The 17,308-nt window shown below is 34.2% G+C and overlaps 1 long non-coding RNA gene across 1 annotated transcript; it reads left to right on the top strand.

Annotated features, from left to right (window-relative positions):
- Window positions 1-862: 862 nt before the first annotated feature.
- Window positions 863-4,178, top strand: LOC137721501 (uncharacterized). Its single transcript, XR_011066646.1, has 3 exons — window positions 863-1,215; window positions 1,817-2,821; window positions 3,470-4,178. It is a non-coding gene; the product is annotated as an uncharacterized lncRNA (long non-coding RNA).
- Window positions 4,179-17,308: the final 13,130 nt, after the last annotated feature.

Here is a 17,308-nt window from a genome sequence, read left to right as displayed (position 1 = left end):
AATTAATTAGAAATTTAGTTCATTATTTAATAAATTAATAATTAAGACAAACTAGTTAATTAAATGATGATTGTGGTATACGAGAAGTTTTTCTTCTCTATTTCTTTGGATTTTGCAAATTTTTTAAATGATTTGATTGTTTATATACCACCTAAGATGGTATAGAAATATGATATAAAAACATGATACGAATAAAATTAGTGTTCACACTTCGTCAAAATATGGATTTGGATTCGGTACTGACCTTAGTGTCAGAGCATAGAGATTCATATTTCTAAGCCACACAAATTAAGTTTGACGATATAAATTAACCCATTCTGCTGATTTATCTCATATGACCTAACAACTTTGATTTTTCTTTTTTAGGAAAACTAATGAAATGAGTTTGAAAACTTTAAGTTTTAGTGATAAGAACAAAATAAAGGGTAAAATAAATAGTATCATGATTGACTTTTTAATACAAAAATATGATTTTTTGTTAAAGTGAACAATACTGTGAATTTTTCGTTAAAATTTTTTTTTTTTTTTTTTCATACAAATATATGGCCCAAATTTATAGATCCTTAAACTTTAGACACTATGGTCCATAATGGATCTAGTTCCTCAAAATATTTCGCCGCTCACACAATCGGCTTAATTAATATAGAAGCAATTTCCACACATAAATTTTTTTCTCTTTTTTTTACCAAAATATTTTTCTTTTTGAACACCTTAATGAATACCGCTTTCATTTTCTTTTGTTTAATCCTTAAAAAGTAAAAATAAATAAGAGCGCAGAAAAAAAAAATTTAATGGAAATCTCCCCTTAATATGTAGCTGCCTTTCTTTGATCTATAAAAATCCACCAACTATTCTTCTTATTCTTCTCTTCCTCCTCCTCCTCCTCCTCCTTCTTCATCTTGTCAATTCTTCGCCTTCTCATTCTCGTCAATTCTTCTTCTTCTTGTAAATTCTTTTTCTACACCCTTCAATCTCATATCCATACCCCTACAAACTCAAAGATGGATGACAAAATTACTAATAAGTCATCAGTTCATAAAGAAGCAGCCACCCTTCCACCCAAGAGAGGTAAAATCAAATCCAAAATCTTTGAGGACATAAAAGAGACTGTCATCAATCTGATAGGAATGGGAAATGCAAGTGACAGCTCATCAGCAGCTCCAGCAAATCAGCAGCCAAATGAAAAGAAAAAGGCTTGAAGAGCAGATTCTTTCTGTTGGTGAATCTTTCAAGTTTTTTACTGTGACAAATTTCCTGTTTTAACCTTATGCACATTGTTATGTTGTAATTTTTACAATCGATTTGTTCTTGCTTGAAGTCAAATTATTCCCCTTTTACTAACTAATTCACATGTTTGAGAAATTTGAAAATGTCCCATTTTTTGAAGATTATGTAGGAAATGAAGGTGTTAAATTGCTATAAATAATAAACAGAAATTAAATATTATGAATATGCACGCAATAGAATGGAATTAGAAAAATCTCAATTGAGTTTAGGCAAGCTTTCGACACTTTGACCTTAAGACGATTTCCGCCCCATATTTGTTCTTGTGGTTTACTATGGTGTTCATCTCCAATACGACGACTCCCTCCTTGTGAAAGAAGTACTGCAATTCATAAGGCTCATTTGAACTCGAATATGCAGGAACTTTCTTGAACGAATTATTCTATAATACATGCCTAAATGATCTCTAGTATGTAGAAGTAGTGAGTGAAATTGAATGAATAATTTGCAGGAGTATTCCTATATTTATAGAGAGTCGCTTTGTGTAATTTAACATGGGAAAGGTTTCTATATGAGTTTAATTTATGGGAAGGTGGCGGCTAAGGATTCGAAGAACTTAGGAGATGGAATACATCTCCCTTTTAGCGTGCAAGAGTTGCCTGATGATAAACACGAGTCCCCCAACGATGAACTAGAGAGTCATTGTTGTGAAGAAGAAATCAACTTTATCTGGAGCCTGGAGTTGTATGAGGTTCTTAACTTTGATCCCTGTTGTATAAATTTCAGCCAGCTATCTTTTTTACAATATATGATCTAACTTACACGTTATAATTCTGATATTAGGATCGCCTCTGGAATGCCTGTTCAGGTGAGCAGTTGGTACTTTAGGTTAATAGTTTTAATTCGTGGATAGCCACAAGTAAGTGTGCTGTGACTCCGTATGAGGATCTCCTTCCCTTCTGCCCACTCTCCGTTCTCTATGGAGTGGAAGAGGGAGATTCATTGCATGAAATAAAGCCACAACTGAGAAGCTCTAGCCATCCCATTGACTAGCAGTCCCGCAACTTGTTCACACATTTCATGTTAAACAAGGTGGAACCAGTTGTGAGCTATATTGCTTCATCATAAGCCCTGACTGAACGCAAAAATTGCTTGACAGAGAAGATACCAAATTTTTTAGACGTTCTGGTATTATGAATCTATGCTTCAAAAAATGTGATATGTTCTATGTAATATTCTGGTTTCACATTTTTATAAATACATTGAAGAAATTAAAAGATAAACAGTTTGATTAATATATATGTGTAGATCAGAATTACGCATGTTTTAGAATTTCAATCATTGCATGGTCTCGTCTATTTCCACAACAGTCTGAATGCTATGTAAGGATTATCTCCGTTCCTTGAACAATCTCCGTGTGTTGTTTGTTTATCTATATCCTTCCCCTCTTCTGGATAAGAAGTTTGTGTTTCTTAGGTACATAGAACTTGAGTCTTGACAGAGATAGTAGTGCTATCCTGGTGATGGGAAGGACACAACCAAGTGCGACGTTCTGCATTCCATCTTCCGTAAGAAAACTGCTTGAGCATCAAATGATGTGAGTGACTGTCAATTCTTTAATTCTATGTTGGTGCTTGTTTATGGAATGACCCGTGCTTGTTCATGTCATGTTGCGAGGCTGTTAGTTTTTACATATTTCATTTATGCTTAATTGTACATACGCACTTGCCTAACTTGCTTATATGGATTGGACTTTCTATTGTGCATATTAGAGACACTAGTAGTTGATCTTGGATATTGGATGTTTGCTTTGAAGAGACCTAAGAACTATCATAGTTCTGTCTAGGGTTGTAGTACTTATGTAAAGTTGTAAATAGGCAAATCAGACATTATTGTACTTGTAAATGCTTTTTACATTCGTGTAGAACAATTGATACATTGTTTTTATCATTCAATAAAATGCATATTTCTGAATGTTGCCTGGTTTAATATACTGTTAATTACTCTAAAGCATTAGAAAAATGTAGACGAATTTACAAACATCTTGACCATTGCAATAGCACAAAAAGAGATATTCGTACTTTTCAAATGCTAAAAAAATTTTATAATATCACTTTAGAAACCCCTATAATTCTCATCTATAATAACATTTCTAAAACGCTATCAAAACCATATTTTGTGTTCTAAGATGTTATGTGGTGGAGATTGTGTTCAGAGTTGAAAATTAATAATAATTTATTTACAGGTGCGGAGATTGTGGTAAGGTGTATTACATAGAATGATTCTAGATCATGCTGGCAGCATGTGTGCCGTCGCTATGCAGAGAAAGAAGATAGTGCAATGTTGTTGCAGATGACTGTGTTTGGTTTATAGAGATTGTGGAAGTGTAGAACAAGTTTGCATTTAACGGGGCAATGTCACAACCCTGGGGAAGTAGTGCAGCTACTGCTACACCATGTGAATGAATTTAGCGCTGCAAAGAACACGAGCAAGTTGCCAAGTCCTTCAACTACTCGTAGTATGCAGATGGGTGTTGTCTGAGGTACCTTCGTGGAAACGGCCTGCGGTGGGGTATGTTAAAATAAATTGTGATGCGTCATGGTGCTCGCAGACAGGTTTTGGTGGATACGGGTGGGTTGTGCGGTCGTCGGCTGGTATATTTAAAGAGGCTGGTGGCTTTCTGTGCAGCTCTAGTGCGACGGTGGAGCCATATACCATTAGAGCAGGACTAACCGCTTGTCTAGAATGGGGTTTTAGGAAAGCTGAGTTGGAATCAGACGCAAAAAGAGATATTAGATATGGTGACGACAGGGAAGACTACGGAAGGGATCATCCACGACATTCATATCCTAGCTTCTCAGTTCGAGTCAGCTGTGTTGAAATTTTCCGCTCTATCTTTTGTGGCTGCCTACGCTGTTAAGGAAAATGGTGTTGTTGAGTGGGATGGTTTTGAGCTGTCACGACTATTCATCTCCAAACAAGATGTCAAATATGCCAAAGAGAACTAAAAAATATTGAGGTGTTCTCCAATTTTTTTTTCTTTTTAAAAAGGGAACAACTGGTGGTAAGTTACAGTTATCCACCTTTTCTGGGAGCCGAGAAAACTCACAATGACATTTCAGCCTCTCCCTGACCACAAGTCTGACCTCCACACCAGCAGTTTCAAACTCAAGACTTCAAGTTTTTAATTTGGATGAAGCCTCAGCAATTCATCATTTAGCTCGTGGTAAAGGTGTTCTCCAATTGACATGTAATATATGATGTGGTCTTCTAGCTTATCTTTTTTATTACAACAAAGCAAAGAAGAAGTCAAATATATTTAATATAATTTTTTAATGCATAGGTCCTATTGACAAATAGATCGTAAAAGCTAAAATTGATTTTAATTATTTTTTATTAGTTAATCTAACTATGGAACTCAATATAATAAAAAAAAATACATATCCATTAGGAAAAAAAAAAAAAAGATTTAACGTTTATATTCACATGGTCACATCAGCTAGCAAATAACATTTGGACATATTATATTTGTCATTATTTCCTTTGAAGGTCTAATATCCTGGCTGTTGATATTCATGTTTCTATCCGTATATGATTACTAATGAAATCTAACTATTGTTTGTGGAAAAAAAAAAAGGTTGAAATAAACATAAGCCTAGAATAATGAAGCATTTAAGAGTTTTTTGCTTCCAAAAAGCATTTAAAAGTTCACCAATGCAAATTGATTATTTTCAGTTATCTGCAATGTCTAGTAATGATCAATTTTACCCAACTTTTGATTGCATGGTTTTTAGTGGGGAGACTGTAATAGGAAATGGACAAATAAATCCCTTCAACAACTAAGCAACAACTAAGCAAACTTCCGAACTGCCTACGTTAGATCAGGTTAGTCCTTGTCAAGAGAAACCTTCCATAGTCAAATATTGACCTTTTTCAATGGAAGATAAGCTTTCAAACTTTTGGTTCTGGGAAATGAAAACATGAGTACTTCATGAATGTATATGTGAGATTTATTTTATAAGCCGGTTGTAGATAGTTCTCATTGATTGATACACTTTTTCAGAGCGACTTTCGAATTATAATTTCTTTTATATGTATTGCGTGCAAAAAAAAAACAGGAGAGTGGGAAAATCAGTTTCATTTTTTTTTTCTTTTTTTTGCAAACTCAAAATCCCAAAATTGATTAGCTTAAAAATAAAGGCCTTGAAATCTCATCAACATTGGTAAATTCAATCAAAGTTTGACCTGAGACTTATAGTTTCCTTTGTTATTAATCTCCCCTCATCACTATCACTTGATCAGAAGACTCAAATGCCATCTCATGCCACCTGTTGCCTCTCTGAGGACCAAATACCTTTCATAGTCTTTTCACCAATTAAATAGAAAGCTTTCACAACTTGTGGGGTTGGAGATGGAGTCGTTGACCGTAGATATGAATAATTCAGCTTGTACTACGCATAAAGGATGGCTTTTAATTCTTTGATTCATCTCCTTTGGCTCTTAAACATGAACAAGAAGACCTTATCTTCTACATAGACTTAATACTGACATCCCTTTTTATAATCTTTAGTAACTTTGAAGAACATTAATTCTTCTAGATAAGGGTTATCAAGATGTTAACTAAACATTAACTATAATTACCCTTCAACTGCTGACATAGTGTGTCTTCATAATTATGGTTACAATGTGTAAACAATGTTAGGTAAGTTTCATTTCATTGTGGTTAAATTACAGTTTGATGCATGTGCATAAAATTTTATTTTACTTTTTTTTTTGAAAAATTATATCACATATTCAAAAGGATTTTCACACATTATTTTCTCTTTTTGCGCACCCTTATTTATTAAATCCAAATACCACAAATAAACGTGTATGAGAGAAAAAAAACGAAGAATATATAACTTCATAAATATTTAGAACGCAGTGTTGCTTCTCCAAGTCAAGTGAATTCTTGGAGACTTTTTGATTGGCCTTTGTTTGCTTGTTAGAAGATTCTACTACGTTCAAAGTTCAAACCATCATCCCACGCATGTTAACATCTAATACCACATAGACTTTACATTAAAAATTAAAATAAAAACCAGCTGTCTCTCCTTGGACACACACACTCAAACCCCACATCACATATTTTCCACTCTTTTTTGTTTTTTTTTTTTTTTTTTGCATTTCCTTTTCACACTATTGTGAACCCTTCTATGATTCCCCCCACCCAAAAATTCCCAATGTGTATAAATATATGTATCCCACCAAGTTTTATTCTCCCACAAAATCTTCCCTCTTCTGAAAACTTGAAATTTCTTATCCTCCTCCGTCTTTTTGCTCTGTATTTTTTTATGGCTTCGGTTACTCCAGTAAAATTCAAGTCCATGGAAACTGAGCTCCGCTCAAAGAGGCCACTGATAAGGCTGCCTCCACCAAGAGGTCAGATTAAATCCAAGATTTTCAGAATGTTGGGGTCAAAAGTAAAAACTGCAGCATCATCAGTGATGAAAAAACTGGGAACAAAGAAAGGAGGATGCTGTGGAAGCTGAGCCTCCACTTTCATAGGAAGAGAGGCTTCCATGCACGCCCTGTACGCCGCTATGTCATTCCAGGCCAATAGTACAATGACGTCACGTGGGGAACATTGAAACAGTTGGAATTGCTGGGATGCTCGGCGGCGTATTGGGGTGTAAGCAAGTTCTTCTCTTCCATAGGGGGATTAGAGTTAGCCACATTTCAAGTTTGAAATAGTTTTGAACTGTTGTCGTTTTTATGGGTTTTTTTTTCTGCCTATACCTACGCAGATAGAGAGTTGTAATATAAAAAGACCAATAGGGTCATGCCAGTAGGGATCTATGGCATTTAGTTGAAGTGGGGAGTTGGGTGATTTAGGGAATAACTGTATTAATGTTCAAGTTTCAGGTTATTTGGAAACTTGAGCTACGAATTTTGTAAGTTCTGTTTCTGGATTTGCGTTTTTTTGTTGTCATGTTTTGTTTTTGGGACTTCAGAGGAGAAAATAGTTTATCTATTCTGCAATTTTTAACAGAAAAATAAATAAATAAATGAAAAAACAGCAGCAGCAGCAGCAGCACTACCAGTTATCAAGTAAGATCGATCAATGATTAAAATACTGATGTGCCGAAGAACTTGGTTCTCTTCCAAACTCAAAACTCTATTTTTTAAGGCATGCATGTCAGGCATGTCCTAATTTAAAAAGAGAGGTTTACCAACTCTCTCTGTCTGATGGAGGTATTAGCATAGTCTATAGGTGTGTATGGGACTTTCTTGCATCACGAGGCTCAAAAAATATGTATACTGTCTTTCATTGCATGATCACGTAATGAGAGAAGGAAGTTTCAACTAGGCTATCCAGGCTAGGCCTGAGTGCCGACCCCGTCCACAAGCAACGAGGGCAACGGCTAGGACTTGTATTGACATCGGCCACAAAAAATATTTCAAAGTACAAATAAATAAAAAGTAAGCGACATTCGCATAAGTGACAATTAATATGATGGCATAGATGAAAAAGTAAGAACTACATGATTCGTGTTTGATTTTAATTTTTCTTCTATAATTTTAGACTATTAAGTAATTCAAAAAATTGAATAGTGAAAATTGTTCCTTAAAAAAAATTGAACAGTATAAATTGTTTGAAAAGCAAGACTACCAAGTAAGTTGAACGATGAAAGACAAACGTGTTTGATTTATTTGAAGCCCTACTGTTCTTTTTTCCGTTTTTTTGTTTTCATCAAGAGAGGGAATAATCATATTAAGATTTGGTAATAAGAAAAAACACAATCTGATGTGATCCATATATTATTTGTCAGATGCCAAATGGTGTCTGGTTTGGTTAAAAAATCAAAAGCAGCCTCATTGGCAAAAAGCAACAGCAGAAAGACATCCCCTATTTTAATGATTTTTCTCTTTGGTTGAACTTGAACTTGTCTACTTGTCTCTTGACTCTCTTAAGGAATTCCTCACGTGTTCAATGTTCACATTGTATTAAATTATGTCACGCTCGCACAACTGGCTTAACTAATATAGAAAAATAATTCTTCCTCATAAATTTTTTCTTTTTGAGGACGTCATTGAATTTCGCTTTATTTTTTTAAGAAAACTAATAAAAAAAATATAAAAATTTTGAGTTTTAATAATAAGAAAAAATTAAAAGATAAAGTGAATAGTACTATGATTGATTTTTTAGTGTAAAAATGTGGGTTTTCGTTAAAGTGAACAATACTAGGAGCTTTTCGTTAAAGTTCTTTTTTTTTATATAGGTTTTTTAGTTAAAATGGTTTATGAGATTTACATAACTCCTCATTTTGATCTCTGAGATTTGAAATCAATATAAGTGGTCCATCAGAGACTAACATAAGAAGTTATGCAAATCTCAAAAACCATTTTAATTAAAAAGCTTTTTTGTATTAACAGTTTGCATGAAGCAAAAAAGAGATTAATGGAGATCTCCTCTTAATCTATAGCTGTCTTTCCACTGTCCATGATCTTATAAAAATCCACCAACTATTCTTCTTGTAGTCAATTCTTTTTCTACACCCTTCTGTCTCATATCCATACGGACCATACCCCTACAAACTCAAAGATGGATGATAAAATTACTAATAAGCCATCAGTTCATAAAGAAGCAGATACCCTTCCACCCAAGAAAGCCAAAATCAAAGCCAAAATCTTTGAGGACAAAAAAGAGATTGTAATCAATCTGATGGGAATGGGAAATATCCTAGTGACAGCTCATTAGCACCTTCAGCAAATCAGCAGCCAGATGAAAAGAAGAATGCTTGAAAAGCAGATTCTTTCACGTTTTTAACTGTTGACAAATTTCCCGTTTTTACTGTCTGCCCATTTTTATTTTGGGGTTCGGGAATAGAATCATCTCCTGATCCTGTGGGGATTTAGAAGATCAATCAATTGCGTTCGTTTATCGTATATCGTATAATTAAAAATTATTTTAAAATTGAATATAAATAGTACCTAACAAAAACTGAATGCACGATATACGATGAACATACACGATTAATTAATCTTCGAATCCTCATAAAGAGAATCCAAAAAGGATCCTTGTCCATTATACCGTTGTTCTTTTTCAGTCGATTTGTTCTTGCTTGAAGTCAATTTATTTCCTTTTTACTAATTAATTCACATGTTAGAGAAATTTGAAAATGTCCCGTTTTGTAAAGGTTATGTAGGAAACAAAGGTGATGAATTGCTGTAAATAATGAACAGAAGTTAAATATATAAATACGATAATAGAACGGATTAAAAAACCTTCGGTTGAGTCGAGGTAAGCGTTCGACGTTCTAATTTTAAAATGATTTCCACCACACTGGTGCTTATAGTTTGCTATGGCTTCCGTCTCACAGCAACGACTCCCTCCTTGTGATAAAGAACATTGCAATTCACAAGGCTCCCTTAGACCCAAATATGCAAGAACTCTCTAAAACGAAATATTATATAATAAAGTAATACTAATAAATCAAAATTTTAAATTAAATTTATTAATTATATGATGCATCACCCTAACATTACCCTTCTATAGTACATGCCTAAAATGATCTCTAGTATGTAGAATGCAGTGAGTTTGCACTGGTTCTGGATTTTCCTGTGCACAATAATTCTATTAAAAAGAGAGAGGAATTTCGCCGGATTCTCTTTATGAGGATTATAAGGATCTTCCAATTACATCTGTTCATTATATATCGTGCTGTCAGTTTTAGTCAAGTACTGTTTATATTCAACTTTAAATAAAAAAATTAAAATAATTTCTAATCACATGATGTACGATGAACATATTTGATTTGAAGATTTCCGGAATCCTCACAAAAAGAATCCAGTGAAAATCCTCAATCCTATTAAAATAGCCTTATAAGATTAATTCCATAAAAGATCAAATCGGCCTTATCTCATTACCCAATGGACTGTTAAGAAATTTAATATTAAATTAGGCCCCTGTTAAATTAATATCAAATTTCCATCAGATTCATATTTCATCCTTATTTCTGGTTGGTAAGGTCCAGAACCAGTTCGCCAAAATCAATCACAATCTGATCCTACCACACCAGACTCTGGTTCTTCAGATTAGAATTATATCTTTTGCCATGTACTTAATTGAGCCTTGATCTATCTCAAATAGTGTCATTTAGGACTATGATATTCCATTTCATTTATACTTAAAATGTTTTAAGTTCGAATTTTGTAATGACGAGTTTGTAACTAATTTATTAGTTGTATATAAAAAGAGGAATAGTGTCAATTTAGTCTTTAAATTATTACTCGAGTGAAAATTAAGTTCCAAACTATTTTTTTTAGAAAAATCGGTCATTAAACTATTTAAAATCTACCAATACAATGCTAATATTATATTCAAAGCTATTCTATTTAGTTTTCCGTTAATTTAAATCACATGACTTGCATGTGATAAACTTTGAAGGGTAGATTAGTAATTTTTCATGAGTTTAAGGACTTATTCTTTTCGAAAAAATAGTATATGAAGTTAACTTTAGAAGGTAAGTTAGAAGTTAAAGTAGCCACCTATATGCAACGTTGAGAGCTTATAGGTAAGAAAATGACGATATTACCCTCTAAAATGTGTCACGTGCAAGTAACATGACTTAATTTGACAAACATTTGATATAATAACTTTAAATATTATAGAAAGGATGAAATTAGCAGTTTTTAATGAATTTAGAAACATATTATACCAAAAACTAGAATAATTTAGAGACATACTTTTCACTTGGGTAATAATTTAAGAACTAAATTCACAGTTAACCCTTAAAAAAATAAGTAAAGTGTTTAATTCATTGACCATTCAGCTTTGTCTTTTATTTTTTGGGGATTTTCCTAACCAACATGCAACATGTAAGCGATATTCTTAGCTGTTGTCGTTTCTAATTTCTTTTGTGTCCATCTATATTATTAAGAAATATAAACACAAAGTACTTTATAACTAGTTATAACTTTGATTCTATCCGATGCATCCACGTGCGTTTCTTGTTTTCCTCGATAATATATCCATCCATGCATGCATTGTTGTGTACCAAACATGACTTTTTTACACTAAAATTGCGAGGAGGATGGAATCTATGTATGGGGGATCCCAAACACCCCCCAATAGTTTATACAGTGTTCACACAGCATGCCATGAGTGATATGATATCACTTCTCAGTCTTTTTGACAAAGTTACCCTCATTAATAATAATGGCTTCCCCAACCACCAAGACATATAAAGCCCTACGCTTTCACTTCCGCTCACTTCACCACGACTCTCCTGCAGCTTCCTCCTTCTTCCTTAATTTCTCTCCTTTTGCTCACAAAACAGCTGAGAAATGGAAAGCAAAAGCAATAAGCCAGTGAAGAGCGGGAAAGGATCAAAAGCCGCGACCAATACTATCCCACCAAAAAGAGGTCAAATCAAAGCTAGAATCTTTGAGGAAATAGTGGAGACTGTGACCAACATAGCAGCTGCAGGAGCGGTTGGAGGAAGGTGTGGTGGCAGTTCTGTGGAAAAACCAGGCTCATCATCAACTGTTTACTCATACACTTCCGAATGAGAAATACACTAGCACTATTTGGGGAAAAAAGGGCAGAGAGAGAGAGGAAAGGTATTTTCTTTCTTTTTCAAATTTCTACTTTTAAATGTCTGAGGGTTTGAAGTAAGCATACAAGTTGTTTAAGTGTGCACTAGGAGTTAGGATTAGTACAGGTCAAGTGTTCGATCGATTTCCTTGACTGTAACAAAAAAGTAATGTCGTCCATGTTGTTTTTGCTATGAATTAATTCTTCATCTTTCTTAACAATATGGATTATCTTTTAGATGACAGTTTATGTACACAAATAACTACAACTTCTATTTGGGTTGCACTAGTTGAACCTTAGCAAGAGCTTTTGTAATGTTCTTAAACCAATTCTTAGTAAAAATGCAAGTGAATTCTTAACAAAAAAAAAAAAAAAAAAACACTTGAAGTGCTTTTGGAACTCAAAAATATTTTCTCTAAAAACACTTTCAGTCATTTTAAAAGCACTTCTAAATTCTAAATGAGCTCTACATTTATCCTATTTGGTTTGCATGCAAGAATCTCCGAAAGATAGTGAGAGAGAGGTTTGCTAATTATATAGAACAACACTTTCTAATGTGGTCCAAATTAGGCCGTTCTTTGTTTGTTTCTAGGAATAAATTGAGTCTTTGTTTGTTTTGTAAGTATGTGTTTGTTTTAATAAAAGTTTCTCGTTGGCGATCCTTTTGGATCCCACTCACCAAAAAAAAAATTTATAGTATTTCTAATTGGTTGAACTTGTCCAAAACTTTGCTCAAACAAGCAAAAACCACCCCCCCCCCCCACCCCCAAAAAAAAAAAATCCTCTACATTAGTATTTGTAATTGGTTGAGAGCTTTCAATCTAATAGGATGGGAAATCTATAAATATATATAGAGCTATGCTAGTTATGAATAAATTAAACAATGTTAAATCCATCAGTTTAAATTTTGACATTTTTGTCGCATTAAAATCTGATTTTTGAGCCACTTAACATCACGAATGATCACATAAGCCTGATCTCGAATGTAAAATCAACCCAAATTATTAACTATTTGAGCTATAAGTATCATTTGTTTATATTTTTTTGTTTAAAAGTAATTGTCTGAACAAAAAAAAAAAAAAGAGGTTGTTTAGAATTAGCAAAATAAAAATGGGACAAATGTAATCACGTGGCTCAGCCAAGTCTGTTTGTGAGGGAGGGCCGCCCCTCCTAAATCCCTGATTGACAACTTACGTTATCTGGTATGAGAATAACTTCAAGCTGTTCTGATATGAGATCAACATCTCGTAATAATTTACTAGCTGATGAGCACATATTCTCTGTGTGTGTGAATAATTTCATTTTGTTTTTTGTTTTTTTAATTAAGGCATGTGATTATTTTTTAAAATTTTAAAAAGAGTATGAAAAAATGATGGTGAGACAATTTTTCTGAATAAGTGCATATTTTATCTTAATATTACATAATTACAGTTTCATCCTCCTTAAGTAAATATTGTGTATCAAAAGTGAGAGTAAAATAGAAAAAATAGGGATATGATTGTCATTTTATCAAAAGATACAAAATTACTATTTTGCCCTCATTGTCAAAATAGTAAGAGAACCCTCCTTGTCACACATATTTTATCTATACTATTTATTAAGAGAACCCTCCTTGTCTCTTAGTAATAGGAAAAATAGGGATATGATTGTCATATTATCTTAATAATCTATACTATTATTACTATTATTAAGAGCAACTCCACCCCTAAAGACTTTGCGCCAACACCCAGCCCATTTATCCACTTCAGTGAACAGTAATAGACCCTAATGAACAATAATAGGTCAAAGCATCTCCACCCCAAAAAAAATGTGCTGACATCCAGTCTAAAAATGCGCTGGCACCCAGTCCATTTAAAATATTAAATAATATTTTTATAAAATAATAAATAAATAAAATAGTTTTAATTTCGGATAGGATTTTTAAACAATCTCGTCACGCCACGTGTCATTATCCAAACGTACTATTTTGTGAATAGATTTCCGCTAAGATTTTCAACCAATCCCGACAACCCACGTGTCACTTCCTGTTTACAATAATTTAGGCAAGATTTCGATAATATTTTTAACCAATCTCGTCACCCCACGTCATGTTCTTCTCTTTCTCTCTATTCTTCGTGGGCCCACAGTTATTTTTTCATAAAATATATATATATATATATTTTAATTATTATTTTCTTTCCCTTTCCTTCTCGAACCCATGAATAAACCCTTTCTCCCTCCTACCATTAACTCCACCTCTGGAACCTTCTACAAACAACAAAAGCGAAATCCTCTCCCTCTCTCCACCCCCTCACCCTCTCCTCTCTCTCCCTCTCTCTGAGCTGCTGGTTCCGGTACTGCCTGCCGCAGCAAGACCAGCAGCGGACGAGATTGATCGAGTTGGCTTTCGTGTCCAATCCAACTATTCTGTTTGGTTGGTGGGAAAATCCCTACTCCCAGTTCATCCCCAAACCTTTAAATCCACGCTTTCAAGGTAATACGCCGCTGGCTCCTTGATTTAATTCCTTTTATTTATTTATTATTATTGAGTTTTCCATTTCCAATACCTAGAAATCTAATTACACAAAAAATAATAGGAAGTAAAATTTTGTATCTCCAGAAAATTTTGTTTTCTAATCATCTGACGCCACGCTGGCGTTTGCATGACGTCATACGGACCAGTCCATGGCTCTGTCGATTTTAGGCTGGCCTGGAGACCAGCTTGGGCTGGGTGCCAACCTATATGCTGGGCTGGAGTGAAATGGCTAGGTGCAGGGCCAATAATTTGGCTGGGTGCCGGCTTATTTGTTCTCCGGTGGAAGTGCTCTAAGAGAACCCTCCTTGTCAACTTTTTGCCACTTTTTTTCCTATTTTGCCCTCACTTTTTATACACAATGTTTACATAAGATAAAAAATATGCACTTATTAAGAGAAATTGTCTCACCATCATTTTTTTTTTCATACAGGTAAGTGAAATCATGATGTTTTTTTTATAGTTTGAATGAAATGAAGCGGTTGCACTTGATGTGAATGTGGGAGGAGGTGGGCGGTTGAAGCCTTTTGACAAATAAACCAATCATATCCCTATTTTTCCTATTTTACACTCATTTTTTGAGAAAATAACAGTCATATACCTAGTTTTCATATGACAAAATAGTACTTATGTAATATTAAGAAAAAATATGCACTTATTAAGAGAAATTGTCTCATCATCATTATTCCATACTGTTTTTAAAATTTTAAAAACTAATCACACTCCTTAATCAATAATAAAAACTAAAATGAAATTGTGCACACACACAGAATGTGTGCTCATCTGCTAGATAGTATATATTATGTGTTAATGTTGGAAAAAAAATATATATATACTATGTGTTAATGAACGCATAATATACAATTAAATATATATATATATATATATTTTTTTTTTTTTTATTTCTGTCATTCTTCATAAATAAAGATACCAAGTATATAACACATCACTTGACAGTTGACGCTAAGCCAATCATGGACCCAAAAGATCTCTTTATATACTATGTGTGTTAAGGGTAGTTTTTCATTTTTTGTGTTTGCATATTTAACTTTCAAGTTTGAGGGTTTCAAGCAAGCGTGTTAATTATGTTATCCAAGTTGTTTCACAAGACGTATTTAACCCTTCCTCTTTCTTGGCAGTAATAAGAAATAAATCAGTGATTAAGTTCCATTTTCCCTACTTCTCTAGTTTTCTGGATCTTCCTTTCTGCAATGTAATTACAATCTTGAATTTTATGGCAGATTTTGTATCGGTGAACATCTGTTTTGAAAGAGCTCCATGTTGAATTTTAGAGTTGTATATTTCATAAATGAAACCTTTACAGGAACTAAACATATAAAGGAGAGAGGAAAGAGGAGAGTGAAGAAACAGACTTCAATCAATCCCCTTAATCACTCTTTGAAACACTCCTAATCTATTTACAATAACAAGAAAAGCAAAGTCCCTTAATTGAAGGGAAACTACAACGTGAATAAGTATCTAGGATAAAACCCTTAACCCTTGCCGAGAGCTATACACTGGATAAACAACCAACCCTAATTGACAATGATTGCTGCAATGAGACTTCCAATAGCGTCCAACTTCCAACACTCCCCCTCAACTTGGATCAAGGGGATTCCTTGAGCCAAGCTTGCACAAAATTCGCGAAAACTGAGCAGTGGGAAGGGACTTGGTAAAAATATCAGCCAATTGATTATGATTGTGTGTATAGTGAGTGTCGATGACCTTGGATTGCACTTGTGCCCGAACATAGTGACAATCTACTTCAATATGCTTTGTTATCTCGTGAAAGACAAGATTAGAGGCAATATACATGACAACTTGATTGTCCCAGAACAAGGACATTGGTTGGTTATTGGAGAACCCTAAATCAGAGAGAAGGCTTTTCAGCCAAATAAGCTCACAAGCAATGGAAGCCATGGCTCGATACTCAGCCTCAACACTAGATCGAGCTATGACACTTTGTTTTTTGCTTCTCCATGTGACCAAATTTCCACCCACAAAGGCACATAATCCGATAGTGGACTTGCGATCAAGGGAGTTCCCAGCCCAATCTGCATCATTGTATGCCATGACTTCAGTGTTGTCATTTTTCTTCATTAAGATACCTCGACCAACAGACCTTTTGAGATAACGAAGAATTCTCTTAACAATTTGCATATGAACCACAGTGGGGGCATGCATAAACTGACTCACTATGCTCACAGAGTATGAAATATATAAGCTTGCCTACCAACCTTTGATACTCAGTAACATTGGTTTGAGTTTCACTATGTGCATTGAGCTGAAGCTTGCTGTTAAAAGGGGTATGTGCAGGTTTGCAATCCACCAAGTTAGCATCCTTCAAGAAATCGAGAACATATTGTCTTTGGTTGAGAAAAAGTCCCTTTTGGGATGTAGCTAGCTCAATACCAAGAAAGTACTTGAGATTTCCCCAAGTTTTTAAGAGAAAATTTTGGTTGAAGGCTCTGCTTAAAGGAATGGATTTCTTCAACATTGTCACCTGTTGTGGTGGATTAGGTACATGAGATGTAGGCTCAGAGGTCATAACTAGGGTATCATGCACTACATGATTGTCTTGGCAGAGAGGAACGCTAAGCAAAGGGAACAAGTCATGTAAGAACTCCCCCTGACCTTCATCACCCACTTTTCTTGAGAAATAGGGAGTTGTTTCATCAAATTTAATATCTCTTGAGACAACAAGTTTTCTAGTGACTGGATTGTAGCATTTGTATCCTTTTTGGGTAGAGAAATGACCCATAAAAACACACTTAGTTGCTCTAGGATCAAGCTTGTCATGGTGAAGTGATTAAATGAGAACAAAACATGTGGAACCAAATACCCTCATGTGAGAAAAGTCAACCTTTCTATCCTTCAATACTTCATAGGGAGATTTGAAACTTAGCACCTTACTGGGAAGTCTATTAATAAGGTAGGTGGCTGTAAGCACTCCTTGTGACCATAATTTTTTTGGTACATGCATATAAAGCATG

Source organism: Pyrus communis, chromosome 16 (assembly GCF_963583255.1).
Source record: "Pyrus communis chromosome 16, drPyrComm1.1, whole genome shotgun sequence".
In the NCBI taxonomy this organism is placed as follows: domain Eukaryota; kingdom Viridiplantae; phylum Streptophyta; class Magnoliopsida; order Rosales; family Rosaceae; genus Pyrus; species Pyrus communis.
The sequence above is the reverse complement of the archived record's forward strand: the minus strand, read 5'-3'. Positions and strand labels throughout refer to the sequence as shown.